The following is a 16,666-nucleotide window of genomic DNA, read 5'->3' on the forward strand; positions in this document are numbered from 1 at the left end:
GGAAGCAACTCTGCCTCAAGAACTGACTCTCGTTCAGAGAGAGAAAGGCAGAGCGCAAACCCGCCCATTGATGACCAAAGTTCCCCCCCAAAAGAATGTGCAGCAACATAACTAACAACACAGAATGTAAGCAAGTTTTTAGTCTTTGAAGAAATGCTAAGAAAAAGAACTTGTGAGCCTGTGTAAAAGCGCCACGAGCTCACACCTGTCATAATAACATGATGCACACTGAATCCAAGGCCCTAACTTCTGCATCAAGACCCTTGGGTTTTGTGGCACTCTGATTACATAGTTTGTAACTTGACGATGTCCCTCCAAATTGAAGCTTGTGAATATAAAGGTCTGCCCTATCTATGTGTGTGAATGTGATTTCCATAGCAGCTGCAGAGCTTTGGGATCCTCCCCAACTTGGTTCAGCTTCATCTTAGCACTGGAATCAGAGAGACCCACCTTGCTCTGCAACAGGAGCCGAAAGAGCAAAGCGCCTGCTCCTGATCAGAGGCCGTTTCTGTCTCTTCTTGTGGGTGGTTAAAGGCCTTCACTTCGCACTCAGGCTTACCTATATGGAGCAGGACAGGTTAGGAGGCCTCCCAGAGACCTGAGAAAGAGTGGGGGGTTGGTGCACAGCAATGCATCTGGCTTGCTCCAGGCGCCACCCCACTGTCAGACCCTCCACGTAGCCTTCTCGCATGAGGCAGTCTTTGGAGAGTCAGGGGGCTTTCTCCTAGACTCAGACCTCACCGCCCCCCACCCCCCATGGAGGGGTCAGGCAATAAGGAGCCCTCTCCTTGTGCAGTCTCAGGCACTGAGTGTGGAGTGAGGCCCCTCTTGTATGAAGCGACCCCGTGGAGAGAGGCGGGTTTCATTGGGTCGACAGTCAGGTTTTATGACATGGCCTGCAGGGCCATTTTTCCCACCCCCAAAATGTTGCAGATTTACACTGTCAAAGGCAAGGCTGGAACATTCCCACTGGACTCCTCTGGAGGAGAAAACCCTTCCTGTGCTTTCTGTTAGCAGGGCTATCTGCAAGCAAGGCCAGGGCCTCTAATCAATCAGACCTCTCCCTGGCTCCCATGGTGCTTAGCCATGCAATTAGCTTCCCTGGCTTGTGGGGAGAGGGAGGGGTGAGAACGGAGCAGAGAGGCACAGCTGGGTACCCTGATGCTTTCAAAGAAGGCAGACACGGCCTCTGGGATCTCTCCTCCTGATTCCCTCAGCCGGTCCCTTGTTCAGACCACAAGCAACCGCCAAAGAACTTGAGTGACACAAAGAATGGGGATCAATAGGGTATTTTAATCCCAAACTTCTCTTCCATATCACACACATCACATGTATCGCTTCTATATAACATGCAGCACCTAACACGACTGGGCACAGATCCCTGATTGCGGCTGGTAGGTATATTCATATCATTAATAATATTAATCATAAATATTTGGTTGAAAAATAGGAGCAAATTTGATTTTTTGATTGAAATTTGAGGTTTAGAAATATTGTTGAAATTCAAAAAAATATAATGAGCTCTAGAACTGTGTGGAAAATGGGGTGGGGGTGGGAATTCATGGAACATTTTCCTTTTTGTTGATAACCTTTGCATTAGCTGGTGATGAATATTATTATTATTATTTATTTTATTATTTTGATTTTTGGCTGAAAATGTTTGAATTTTGGTTTTTCAATGAAAAATCAAAAATTTTCAAGGAAAGCCGACACTCCACAAAAACGTTTGGCTTGTCAAAACCCCAATTTTCCATTGAAAAAAAGTTATAATGGATTTTTTTTTTTACCAGCCCTGTTGAAAAACAGGGCCAGGGGAGGCGGAACCACTAAAATGTCTCATTGAAATTCACAAAACAGAATCCCCTTGATATCAGGGATATCAGATAGAAGTTGTGGATATGAAAAAAAGAAAAAAAAAAAAGATCCCTTAATGCGAGTGCCTTCCTCTCATTACGCCGGAATTCTGCCAGCCACTGCAAATTCTGAGCTTCCACTAAAACAAAAAGGATTTTTTCCATTGTGAAGACAATGTAAATGGATATGTTGCTGTCGTCCTGTTAGCCCTGCTTTGCAGAAAATGAAGCAGCAACGAAGATGGGGACTTACTCCATACACCTAAATGAAGTGTAACCTTCCAAAGTTTCATTGGGATCATCTGGATGACCCCATAAGTGTGGTTGGACAATGAAGCTTGACTGTGAAAATTGCATTGTGGGGTCTTAGCTTATTGCCCCTCTGCGACGTCTATATTAGATGTGCCTTTTTTACAAGTACAAAGCTGTTTGTAACTACTAACCCTGCAAAATCTCTTTGGGCTCTAAAATGCCAGCTATGTTTTTTCTGGCTCCCATATCACAACCAGGATCCTGACTCAGCAGGGCACATTAGCATAGGCCTAAATTTAAGCACCCCGAACAACTACGCTTGAATTATGCTTAAAGTTAAGCACGTGTTTAGAATCGCTATCTCAATGTACAAACAAGTTCCCTTTTTTCCCTTCATTTCTTTAAATGAAATGATATAAAACACTCAGAAGTGACGATTTTTACAATACTGTCAACTTGCCTGTATTTTGCATCCTATATATTTTATGCTGGACATTTAGCCTCCTCAACAAAAATACCTAAAGCAGCACATTTAGTAAGAAAAAGACAGTTCCAGTGGTGCAGTGCGGCCAATGGAACCGTGTTCCAGCTGTTTTAACTTTGGTGACTCCTGACATGTATTTGTCTGCACAGCCTTAATGCTGGATTGGCATAGGAGGGTTTGAAAACTGTTTTCTCACAGGGACTGTGAGCGCGCCATGGAGAAGGTGAGAAGGTCTGATGCTCAAGCTGTGCATAGAGTGATGCTCTGGTAGGATGGGGGGACTCCCAAAGATTGGATGGAACAGTGGGTGGAAAGCTCCTCCTTCACAACAGGAGTTGGCCATGTGGACAGATGGGCCCATGCTGTACAGGTGCAGGGTCATTGCACTGAGCCAAATGGGATGTAGTTGGCAGAATCCCATCAGGGGTCAGACTGTTCTTGGCCAAGGACAGCAACTCTACCTGCATGTGCCTGCCACGCCGTGAAGGGCCCAGTCTACTGGCAGGTGCCACCAGCGGAGTTTGGGTCATTGGGGGAAGAGAGACAATGCGGTGGTGGGTGTCTGACAGACTCCAGGATGGGGAGGTGCAGAAGAGGAGTGAAAGGCGCAGGACCAGGTGAAAGAGGGAAAAGGAGCAATAGAGCAGGGCAGGGCAGGGAGGAGAGGGAGAGGGGAAAAGGAGTGAAGGGGAGAACGGAGAGGTGTACAGGGCAGAAGAGGTGAACGGAGAAGGAGAAGCAGAACAGGGGGAGTTTGGGTGAATGGGGGAGGGGAGAGACTGTGAGGAGGCAAGAGGCAAAGCAGGGGGAGGAGGCAGAGAGATATGGAGGGAGGGTGGGTCAGGACAGCATCAGTGAGGGCCTGACCCTGTGAGGTGCTGAACATCTCCTGTGAGATGCTGCGGGCTCTCAAACCCCACAGCATCTTGCAGGACCAGGTGGCACCTGACGGCTCTGCTGCCCCATTTGTGTCCCTGCCCCCCAGCAGGGCCTTTTGTCACTGCTCTGAGCTGTTTCCCCCCATGAACCTGGCATTACCCTCACAGCCTGAGGAGTGGCCATGTCTGGAAAACGCCTATTCCTCTGACTCTGCAGCATCTGGTGTTAAGGCTGAGTACAGCCCCTCTGGCTGGGAGGTTTTGGAGAGAAGTCCTGTTTTCACTGGGCCTTTAGCCAGTGAAATAATCCTTTTGACACTGACCCTGCTAGAGATGGCAGTCCCAGGCCACCAAGGATCTGCTAGACTTGAACTCTTAATAGTTAGAGTTACACTCGATGCTTTAGAATTTTGATTCCTTCCCAGCATTTCCTTCCTACATACCAGTGCACCATTGGCAGTACAGACCCTGCAGTACAGCTATCTAGAACTAAAAAAGCAATATGCAACCACTGGGAATAGATAGCAATCAATATAAATTAGAAGTTATGAAGTGCAGAAAACTGATAAGGGAAGCAAAAGACATCTGGGAAAAATCCATGGCTGGGAGGGCTAAGGACAATAAGGAGTTTTTTAAGTATATGAGGAAAAAAAGAAATCCTAGCAATGGTATAGGTCCATTACTACATGGTAAAATTATGAATAATGATGCGGGAGTGTTCAATAAATATTGCTTGTCTGTATTTGGAAAGAAGTAGGATGATGTTCTCATAGTATATAAGGATAATGAAGTACTTTCCAGGTCGTTAGTAACTGAAGAGTATGTAAGAGAAAGGGATAATCATTTTTAAATCAGCACAGATAACTTGCACCCAAGAGTCCTAAAAGAGTTGGCTGAGGAGATCTTTGGCCTAGTGCTGTTAATTTTTAATAAATATTGGAAGACCAGGGAAATTGAAGAAGACTGGAAGAGTGCTAACATGCCACTCTTCAAAAAGGGCAAGCAAGATGACCTGGGTAGCTATAGGTCGGTTAGCCTGACATCAATCCTGGGCAAAATAATTGAAGAACTGATATGGGATTCAGTGGATAAAGAATTAAAGGATGGGGATATAATGAATGCCAGTCAATATGGCTTTATGGAAAATAGGTCTTGTCAAAGAAACCTAGGGGAGTTCCTCACAGATTGGTTTTAGTACCAATCTTATTCTATCTTCTTATTAATGCCCTTTGCACAAAGTAGGAGTATGCTAATGAAATTTGCTGATGCTGCAAAGTTGGGATGCATCGTCAATACAAAGGAGATGATCAGAATGTTATACAGGAAGATCTGGCTGATCTTGAAGACTGGAATGACAGAAATGAGATGAAATGCAATAGTACAAAGCGCAAGGTCATGCATCTAGAGTTTAATAATAAGAATTTCTGCTACAAGTTTGGGGTCTATTGGTTGGAAGTGACAGAGGAGGAGCGAGACCTCAGTGTGCGGGTCCTCATAAGATGATGATGAGCCACCAATGTGATGTGGCTGCAAAAAAGGCAAGTGCAATTGGTAAGACTGGAATACTGTATTCGGTTTCGGTGTCCACATTTTAAAAAGGGTGTTGAAAAATGGGTAAAGGGGCGGATAACATACCTGAGAGCGAGAGACTTAAGGAGCTCATCCAAAAGAAGACTGAGGGGTGACTAGGGTTGCCAGCAGGGCCAGTGCAAGGAAGTTTCGTGCCCTACGCGAAACTTCCACCTTGCGCTCCTGCCCTCCCAGTCCTGCGGCAGCTTTCCGCCCTAAGGCGCCCCCCCCGCGGCAGTTCCCCCCCCCCCCGCCCTGAGGCACCCCCGCGGCACCTCCCCACCCTAGCTCACCTCTGCTCCGCCTCCTCCCCGAGCACGCCGCTCCTGCTCTAATTCTCCTTCCAGGCTTGCGGCGCCAAACAGCTGATTGGCACTGCAAGCCTGGGAGGCGGGAGAAGTGGAGTGGCGACCGCACGCTGGGGGAGGAACGCTGTAAAAAAAAAATTGGGGGCACCGCTTTTTGGTGCCCCCAAAGCTTGGCGCCCTAGGCAACCGCCTAGTTCGCCTTAATGGTAGCACCAGCCCTGGTTGCCAGGCGTCCAGTTTTCAACCAGAATGCCAGGTCAAAAAGGGACCCTGGCTGCTCCGGTCAGCACCGCTGACCAGGGCGTTAAAAGTCTGGTCATCAGTGCAGCAAGGCTAAGGCTCCCTGCCTGCCCTACCTCTGCGCAGCTCCCGGAAGCGGCCATGGAAGCTCTGCGCACTGCCCTCACCCCGAGTGCTGGTTCTGCAGCTCTCATTGGCCGGGAACCACAGCCAATGGGAGCTGTGGGGGCGGTGCTTGCAGGTGCAGAGCCGCATGGCTGCCCCTGCACCTAGGAACCAGGCCGGACATGCCGACTGCTTCCAGGAGTCACACGGAGCCAGGGCAGGCAGGGGGCCTGCCTTAGCCTCGCTGCGCCACTGACTGGGAGCCGCCTGAGGTAAGTGCCGCCCGGCTGGAGCCCACACACCGAACCCCCTCTCACAACCCAACCGCCGGCCCCAGGTCGGAACCTCTCCCACACCCTAACTCCCTCCCAGAGCCTGCACCCCAAGACCCTTCCCCAGCTCCGATCACCCTCCCAGAGCCTGCACCCCACATCCCCTCCTGCACCCCAACTCTCTTCCCCAGCCCTGAGCCCCCTCATGCTCCCAAAATCCCTCCTGGAGCCTGGACCTCGAACCACATCCCGCACCCCAATCCCTCGCCTCCACCCCAGAGCCCGCACCCCCAGCCGGAGTCCTCAACCCCTCCTGCACCCCAGCCCAGTGAAAGTGAGTGATGGTGGGGGAGAGCGAGTGATGGAGGGAGGGGGGATGGAGTGAGTGGGGGCAGGGCCTCTGAGAAGGGGCGTGGTCTTGGGGCAGGGGTGGGGGAAGGGTGTTCAGTTTTGTGCAATTAGAAAGTTGGCAATCCTAGGGGTGACTTGATTACAGTGTGAGTAACTTCATGGGAGAAAATACTAGGGGGAGTTAATTTAGCACAGAAAGGCAGAACACAGAAGCCAGACGTGCAAATTAGAAATAAGGCCCAAGTGTTTACCAGTGAGGGTGACTAACCACTGGAACAAACCCCCTCGGGAACTGGTGGTTTCTCCATCTCTCGATGGCTTCAGATCCAGACTGGAGTCTTTCTGGAGGATGCTTTAGCCAAACACAAGTGACTGGGCTCAATGCAGGGGGAGCTGGGCAAAATCCTCTGGCCTGTGCTATCCATCGAGGATCGAATGGACCCTTCTGGCCTTGAACTCTATGACTCCATAAGTATTTGTCCGTATTTTCTCAATTAAAAGTATCATACAATTGTAATTGTGTCATTCAAGACACATAATACTGTGCTGTGTGGTTCAGCTACCATGAGTCATACAGTCACTGACTCGTCTAGTACTATCAGAATTTTAACTCAGCACTATGCAGCCAGGAGGAACATGTAAGTGCAGTGTGTGTGCAATGTCTAAAGCACACTGCTATTAAATGTTGTTTGCCGTGCTGTGTTGTATGTGTGTGTGCAGTGTGCACTGCACTTAAATGCATAGTGCAGCGTGTGTGTATGTGTGCATTCATGTACTGTGCAGTAATGTGTGTGTGTGCACGTCCTGTGCAGTGTGTGTGTAGATGCATGTACTGTGCAGTGTGTGTGTGCAATGTGCTGAGTATGTGTCCATACATGTATGTACTATGCAGTGTGTGTGTGCTATGTGCTGTGTCCATGCATGTATATGTACTGTGCAGTATGCATGTATGTAATGTGCTGAGAGTACATGCATGTGTATGTATGTATGCACTGTGCAGAGTGCGTGTGTGTGTGTGTGAACATGCAGTGTCATTTGAAGTATCCCAAGCCCTGGACCCTCACAAGGGGTAAGTTTCATACTGGAGGGGGTGTGAAGATGGTCTAGTCTGGTGGTTTTCAACCTTTTTTCATTTGTGGACACCTAAAAATGTCAAATGGAGGTGCAGACCTCTTTGGAAATCTAAGACATAGTCTGCGAGCCCCCAGGAGTCCGCAGACCACAGGTCTAGTGGTAAAGGCGGTGGGCTCCCATGCCATGGAACTGAGGTCTAGCCCTGCCTTTGCCACAGACTTTCTGGGTAACACTGGGTGAGTCACTTAAACCAAAATTTCCACAGGTGGCCAGTAGTGCTGTGTTCCTTGTTTCCTTGAGAGTCCTAGAGCCTGTTTTCATTCACACCTGGAACTAGGGTCAGTGGGAGCTATGGGTGCTCAGCATCTCTGAAAAGTCAGGCCCTGGGTCACTCAAGCTGGACACCCAGAATTAGTGGACAGTTTTGCAAATGTTGTACTCAACGCCTCTGTGCCTCAGTTACCCATCTGTGCAATGGGGAATAATAACCCTGCCCTGTCTCCCAGGAGCGTGTGAGGATAAATACATGGATATCCATGAAGAGCTCAGACCCTGCAGGTACAAGCCCAATAGAACCACCCAGGTGGACATGAATAATTACGTATTTTGTGCCGGATGCAGATGGTGGGTGGTGAATGAGGCAGGGACTGCACAATGGAGGAGGAGGAGGATATAAAAAGCAACATTGAGCAGCTGCTGTATCCCTGAGCACTATCCAGTCTGTGCACTGAATGAAGCAGGGCCCTGTGGAGGGAATAGTATGTGATCAGGTCATTAAAGACGGGGTATATGCACAGACTGAAGGTTGTATGGTAGTGGTAGCCATGTGAGCCTCTAACCAGATATCTGTCCAAGAATGAACCCAGTGATTAGCCAACATTAAAAACAGGGCTCAGGCTCTTTTGCTGCCATGTTATATCAACCTTCGCTGGGCCCAGGCTACTCGACTTCTCCCACCTCTGGAGCTGCCCAGGCGAAGCACTATTCACCTGGTTTTGTGCTAGTGTAGACAAGCCCTGAGTGGGTTTGATTCGGCTCTCACTTACCACGGCCGGCTCCAGCTTTTTTGCTGCCCCAAGCGGCAGAAAAAAAACAAAACGGTTGAGCTTCCGCCGAAGTGCTGCCGAAGAAGAAGAGACGGAGTGAAGGACCCACCGCCGAAGTGCTGCAGAAGACCCTGACGTGCCGCCCCAATACCGGACGGAGTGCTGCCCCTTTCTATTGGCCGCCCCAGGCACCTGCTTCCTTCGCTGGTGCCTGGAGCCGGCCCTGTCACTTACACACATCAGTGGGGAAAGCATCTGCCACCTGCTTCGTTTGCAAGTGAAGACGGGACTTGAGGGATTTTTATGACCTTTAAAACAATCATTCCATCCCCTGCATCCCAGCTGCAGGCAGCCCACCTGGCCGAGGCATTTGCATTAGAGGAACAAGCTACCTTCCGAGGGAGATCTAAAAGGCTTTTGTTTCACTGCTTCCACTTAAGGTCACCTGTTTGACAGCCTCTGAGAACTGGCAAAGAGAACGATACGTCCCCACAGACCCAACGAGGCTGTAAATCATGCCAACAAAGACCTTACCCTGGTGTTTATGAACCCATCATATACCTGCCTCCCTTGTGCAAAACGGACCAGTACAAACACATCCCTGACAACACCGGTGCATGGAGCTTTTGCAGTGTGTCTGCTCTGAGAATATGTCCTGCAAGGGAACAAAGCAGAGCACAACGGTGACTTTCTGGTGAGCTCCAGTGCATTCTTCTTCTTGACAGACGAGTGGGAAAAGGCGGCTCTGATACACTCTGTCCTGGGCACAGAGCAAGGGATTTGGCCTAAAACTGATTTTGCATTCTGGGCTCGATCCTGCAAACCAGCCTTTCCAGGCTGTCACATGTTTGCCTTTCTATTAAATTTTAACCTTCATTCTGAATTTCATGAGTTTCTGACACTTGCCTTTTTAATAACTACCACCAGCATACAAGGGTCTATACCCAGAAGTGACTCATGCACTCTCAGCCTTACCTCTGGCTTAGCAAAGGTTGTGTTTTGTTTTGTTTTTCCTGGCGCTATTATAGCAGGCTCCTGTTATAACTAAGTTTGCAAATCAGGCTCCATTATAACGCTAGACCATCATAGTTTTCGGAAGCCCCTAACTTTCCAAGCTGTTCACCCTTGGGGCTGACATTTTCGGTGCTCCATTTCCGCCTAGCTTCCTTTCGCTGAAGTCTGACCCTTCTGCTGTTTTGGAGCTGGGAGGGGTGGGAAAAGGGGCTTTTCACACTGGGACAAAAATAATCGCCCTCCTCGGAGATATTTCTTTTCCATGGGGGATAGCACAGAAACAAAGGAGCTTTAAGGGCTAGATTCTCTGCCTCGTGTAACTTCTGTTGGGGGAAGGGGGTACAAGAGAGGCAATCATGGCTCCTAGAGCATGGGAGTTGCTGTCCTGTATGTTGGCGGGTTACATTCCCCCGGCCTGGAACAGCCGGAGCATGCCACACCCCCTCCCTGCCCTTGACACACTCTCTGCTATGCTGGGAATCACAGCAGGGTGATATAGACACCAGCTATGTTACCTCTATGCTTGCCATGCACTCCTCCACCCTTGGGCATTCCCAGCTGCATCTAAGATCTAAGAAACTTCTACCCTCTTTGTGCTTCTGGAACTGCACAAAGGGGCTGGAGCGGGCCAAGCAGCTGGCCCTAAATCTTCGCAGCCCTTTGTGTACAGCATGTGCTTCGCTAAGTTTTAAAAAATCAATTGCAAATCAACTGAGATATCCCTTTTGTGAATGGGACATAGCTGGGAAATATGCCAGTTTTAAACACCTACTCAACTAATTCACTGCCACTGGGTTGATGTTCTTTAAACATGACTTAATGTTTAGATCAAGAAACGAGATTAGTTTAAAGTTTCTAGCCGGAGCAGTTCTGCAGTTTTTTGACTGCAAATGTTCTGAGTTAAGTACCTTTTCTGAGAACATGCCAAAGAAATGTAAACTTGCAGAACCCCAGCCAATATTCTTCAAACACGCTTTATGTTTAGATCTCGACAAGTTGTACAAAACAAGCCAAGTCTGAGGTTTCTAGTACAGCAGGGATGTCATAATGTGAATGCAGATTTTCTGAGTGAAACAACTTTCAGCTGACCAAAGCCCCTAAAATTAAGCTTGCAAAGCAGATTCCATTCTAACTACCTCTTTTCAGAGGTTCGTAAGTTCCTAAAACTTTAATCTTTGGGGATGCATTTTCCATGCTTGTTTTGCTGCCCAAAGGTGATTTTTTTCTAGCAAACTTTGAACAAAATCCCGCTGTCAATTTTGGAATTTTACATGGTGGGGAAAAAAAACACACTTTTCCCACTGAAAAAACAAAAGACCCCAAAAAGTTGCATGGTCATATTTCATTCTGGATTCTTAACATGAAATTTATCATGGATTAGTTCTTCATGTGCGGTATGTGCTTTGCCAAATCAAAAAGTAAAAACAACAAAAACCTGAGGGGTGGGGTAATATTTTTTTATAGGCCCAACTTCTGTCAGTGAGAGAGACAAGCTTCTGAGCTTCACAGAGCTCTTCTTCAGGTCTGGGAAAGGTACTCAGAGTGGCACAGCTAAGGCTTTGTCTACACTAGCACTGACCGATGTAAGTTTCACCAACAAAAGTGCTGGAGTGGACAGCGCTATGACAGCGGGAGACGCTCTCCTGCCAACAAAGCTACTGCTGCTCGTTGGGGGTAGTTTAATTATGCCAGTGGGAGAGCTCTCTCCTGCTGGCGTAGAGCGGCTAGACGGGTTGCATTGTACAGTGGTGCCGCTCTAAGATCCGTAGTGTAGACATAGCCTAAATACAAGTTCGAACAGATAGTTTAGCATAAGTAGTTAGCACATATTCTAAAGAACCATTGAAGGTGAAGTGACCCATTAATACTCCTGCAGTCACAGGAAAAAAAGGGGGTTAGTGGGTTACACATTGTTGTAATGAGCTGATAAAAAACAAAAACACCCCATCACCTGTGGGTGAACACTTCTCACAAAGCGACCACTCTAGATCATAGAATCGTAGGACTAGAAGGAACCCCAAAAGATCTTCTAGTCCAGTCCCCTGCACTCATGGCAGGACTAAATATGATCTAGACCATCCCTGACAGGTGTTAGTGAGATAGACAATCAGTCCTCAGCCTCAAAGGAAACCTGCACAACGCTTTCAAAAGACGAGCCTGGGAGCTTCAATTCATAACTTTGCTAGACACTAAAACTCATGGACTGAACAGAGACACTGGATTTATGGTTTATTACAACAAGCTGTAACCCACTAACCCCCTTTTTGTCCTATGACTACTGAGGTCTTAACCGGCTACTTCACCTTGAATGGTCTCTTAGAATATGGGCTAACTCCTTATGCTAAACTATCTGTTCAACCTTGTATTTAGCTGTGACACTCTGAGACTTTTCCCAGACTGGAAAAAGAGCTCTGTGTAGCTCAAAAGCATCTCTCCTTCATCAAAAGAAAGTTGGGCCAATAAAAGATTTTACCTCACCCACCTTGTCTCTCTCATATCCTGGGACTGACCAGACTACAACAACACTGCAAACTAAAACCTGATGATCAGGTAACCTCGTTATGAATGCTAGAAATGGTCTGTCCGTGTTTGTACGCTGAGATACAGCAGGAACCATACCAATTATTGGGGGCTGGCTGGAGGGAGTGACCTAAGTGGGGAAATGAAATGACCAATACATCTATAGCTCGGCTGAGTGATTCCTAAGGAGAAACATAAAAGTCCAGGGAGAGGAATTATTAGGGTAGGGTAGTTAGGAGAAACGGGATCAAATGAAGAGAGGGAAAATTAGACTGAGTATAAGGACAACCTTCTTGACGGTGAGCTCTATTGGACTGTGGAATAGCACTGCATGGAAGAGGGAGAAGCCAAGTGTCCCGAGACATTTTAAACCAGCCTGGACAAAATAGTAATGAATCTTCAATAGGGAACTAACCTGTATGCCAATGTATCTGGCTTCAAGACTAAGCTTGATAAGTTTATGTAGGGGATGGTATGATGGGATAGCCTAATTTTGGCAATTAATTGATCTTTGATTATTAGCAGGTAAATATGCCCAATGGCCAGTGATGGGATGTTAGGTGGGGTGGGATCTGAGTTACTACAGAGAATTCTTTCCTGGGTGCTGGCTGGTGAGTCTTGCCCACATGCTCAGGCTTTAACTGATCGCCATATTTGGGGTCGGGAAGGAATTTTCCTCCAGGGCAGATTGGCAGAGGCCCTGGAGGTTTTTCGCCTTCCTCTGCAGTGTGGGGAACGGGTCACTTGCTGGAGGATTCTCTGCACCTTGAGGTCTTTAAACCACGATTTGAGGACTTCAATAGCTCAGACATAGGTTAGGGGTTTGTTACAGGAGTGGGTGGGTGAGATTCTGTGGCCTGCATTGTGCAGGAGGTCAGACTAGATGATCATAATGGTCCCTTCTGACCTTAAAGTCTGTGAGTCTATGAGTCTATGAAATGCACTAGATGACCTCACCATTCTTCTTCATCCCCAGGGGTCTGTGACTGAGTGACTCTTTGGGGTACTTTTCTGTTGGTTTAAGTTTTGTAAGCAGTTTGGGCTGCAGAGGGGTACAAGATGCTGTATAACTTTATGATGTTATTATCCATTATGATTTTATTAGTATTTGAATTTGTAACCATTAGTACAAATATACAGTATAAGTAGAGTGGCCTAAGATTTATCATCAAATGCAAATTTTGGAGAAATTAGGAAGAGATGCTACAGCATAAAGGAAAGATGCTCAGTACTGTGACCATTGTAGCCCCATTGACAGAGCTACACACTGATCTATCCCAGATGAGGAGTTGGCCTTCTGTTTTCATGCCCTTTGGAATAATGTATTCCTGTCTTTGTACTTCTCGGCTTTATCTCTATGCAGAATTCCCCCCGGGCCATGCAAAATTTCAGGAGCTGACGCTGACCTAACTCATGCAAATAGTCATTAGTTACATCAGCAAGTCAACTGGGTTACTAATGTGAGTAGAGATTACTTTTGTGGGTAAGAAGGTGGCAGGCTTTGGCCCTTGCTACTCCATACCCAATGAACTCAATGCTATCCTTCGGCTATCCCTCAATGCGAGGATGAGGTCTGCCAAGGGGGTTCACTGGTGGGCAGTGCTACAAGAAACGCATGTAACTAGTGTATGACTGCCTTGAATGTTAAGTGACGTTAATAATTGTTTATTGCAAAGGAAACATTTCTACCATCTGGCAACTTTGGCTGTCTAATGTCAGAACATTTCCAGCAGATGAAATATTTCCACCCCAGTAAACAAACTATTGTCCTAATCCTGTGTCAGTCTGAGATTCATACAGCTGCTTGCAGCCTTGACCACAAGTTTTGCTGAAAGTGATTTGAAAAATAGATCATATTTACATTGTCTGCCTCATTGGTCCCTCTGGTACTTAGTGTATACAATAATTGGGTGCTAATTCCTTTCTCCTGGCATATAACATACGTATCACAGCCCTGTACTTAGATTTAGCTAATGTGAACAGAGGAGCAACTTCTGGGAGTAATAATGCTTTCCCTCTCCCCAGAGATGTGATCCCCAACTTTGCTTGCCCTATGGCTAGTGGGAGAAGAAAGGGAAAGGGGTCTTCTCTCTTTCCCTAAGCCAAACCCTCCTTATGTTCTCTATTCTGTGCTGCTCTGTCCTAGAGCTGGGGGAATCACAGAATTTTTTGGTTCTTTGGCAGTTTTGAAAAGTTGAAAAAAAATTGTGCCAGGTTGGACAGAAACAAAAAATGTGGAAATTTTCAATGAACCAAAAACTTGGGGAGGGGGGATTCATTCCAGGTGCAACGGCCTGTTTCATTTTGACAAAACGGAAGCGTTATCCAATGTCAGAGGGTTTTAATGGTTTTGAATTTTTTTTTAATAAAATTCCAGGACATTTTGAACCGAAAGGTCATTTCAACTCCCCCAGATGGAAAAGTTTCATTGTGGAAATGTTGAAGCAAAATGTTCCAGTATTTTCCCCCCGCAGTGAACAAATTGGTGAAATCGACATGGATCTGTGAAGGGTTTTGATGTCGCTGAAGCTGCTTTGTTTTGCTTAAAAATCCCACCCCGCTCTATTCTGGCCCAAACCATTCTTTGTCTCTGCCCTGCCCTAGCTCCTGTTGGTGCCAGCTGGCTCTGGGCTGCTGTACCTGGCAGAGACTGTGCTCCAGGGAAAGCATAGACAATGCAGCATTTCCTCCCACCCTGCAAGAGGCTCCACTCCCCACCTGGGGGATAATGGGTACACTGAGCGCAGGATGGCTGTGAGGGAGCCAAGGACTCAGTGCTAAGGAGGTCGCTGGCAGGAGACAAAGCACAGGGGAGACAAGGTGACACTGAGCACAAAACTCGCAAACTCACCTTTCTTGGACATTAATCACATTTTGAAATTCAGCCCAGGTTTGTCACAGGTCCGGGGAGGTTTGGGGCCATGTGAATCAACCTGGGCTGCTGTCAGGCCCATCCCAGGCTGGGGGATTTGCACGGCATCAACTAGAGATGGGCTCCAACCAAAGCCCTGGATCCAAGCTGCCCCTCCTGAGCTGCAGGGAAGGTCACACTCATGGCCAAACTTTGCAGCTGGCCCCTGTGCCCCTAACCAGTGTGGCTGAGTTCCCAGAGCCGAACACCCCAGTGTCTGGGAAAACTCAGAGCTAGGTCTGCACTTTGTGGCTGTGGCCGACCTCTGGATTCATGAGTTTTGTTCGGAATTTGGGGCCCCTGGCTCTAGGGGTGAGATATGTGTCTGTGTGGGATCAGAGTGTGGCCCTCTGTGAACTGAAACGCCGAGTCTGACACACATGGCGCTGCAGGAAATGGGACACCCCCGCCCCTCAACCACAAGCTCTCAACTCCCCAGAGATGAGAAGCAGGAAGGGTTCCCTATCCTGCCTCTAGGGGGAGCCAACAACTCCCCTCATTCCCTCTGCCTCTCACGTACTGACTGCCTTGTGCAGACACCCTGGTCACTGGCTACAGTACATGCAGGCAGCACTGAGAACTGACTCAGGCCTTCTGGCTCTAGGAACATGACTCCAGCACTAAAGCTGAAGGAAAATCTCTGTTAGCTTTTAACTGTTGATGGCCTCCAGTATAAATCTCCCACAGGGATCAGTTCTTGGCCCTATGCTAGTCAACGCTTTATCCGTGACCTGGAAGAAAACATAAAGTCATCACTGATCCAGTTTACAGATGACACAAAAATTGGAGAAGTGGCCAGTAATGAAGAGGACAGCTCACTGATACAGAGCGATCTGGGTGGCTTGGTAAACTGGGCGCAAGCAAACAATATGTGTTTGAGTACAGCTAAATGTAAATGTGCACATCTGGGAACACAGACCGTAGGCCAAACTTACAGGCTGGGGGACTCTATGGGAAGCAGTGACTCTGAAAAAGATTTGGGGGTCATGGGGGTTAATCAGCTGAACATGAGCTCCCAGCGTGACACTGTGGCCAAAAGGGCTAATGCAGTCATGGGATGCACAAAAAGGGGATACTCAAGTAGGAGTAAAGAGGTGATTTTACCTCTGTATTTGGCACTGGGGCCACTGCTGCTGGAATCTTGTGTCCAGTTCTGGTGCCCACAGTTCAAGAAGGATGATGATAAATTGTAGAGGGTTCAGAGAAGAGCCATGAGAATGACTAGAGGATTAGAAAACCTGCCTGATCGTGATAGACTCAAAGTGCTTAATCTATTTAGCTTAACAAAGAGAAGGGGTGACTTGATTACAGTTTATAAGTATATACATGGGGAACAAATATTTAATAATAGACTCTTTTATCTAGCGGAGAAAGGTCTAACATGATCCAATGGCTGAAAATTGAATCTAGACAAATTCAGAGTGGAAAAAAGATGTAAATTTATAACAGTCAGAGTAATTAACCACTGGAACAATTTACCAAGGGTCGTGGTGGGTTCTTCGTTGCTGACAATTTTAAAATTAAGATTGGCTGTTTTTCTAAAAGATCTGTTCCAGGAATTATTGTGGGGAAGTTCTCCGGCCTGTGTTATATAGGAGGTCAGACCAGGAGCTCCAACTAGATGATCACAATGGTCCCTTCTGGCCTTGGAATCTATGAAATGGTCAAACATTTTCACTTGAAAAACATTTTTACTGAAATTGGGCAATTTATTTTTAACAGAGACATTTTCATGAATGATTTTCTCAATTGTTTCCATTTTTTGACAAAAATGTCTTTTCATTTTTTC

Source organism: Terrapene carolina, unplaced genomic scaffold (assembly GCF_002925995.2).
Source record: "Terrapene carolina triunguis isolate 2854851 unplaced genomic scaffold, T_m_triunguis-2.0 Scaffold402, whole genome shotgun sequence".
Taxonomy (NCBI): Eukaryota; Metazoa; Chordata; order Testudines; family Emydidae; genus Terrapene; species Terrapene triunguis.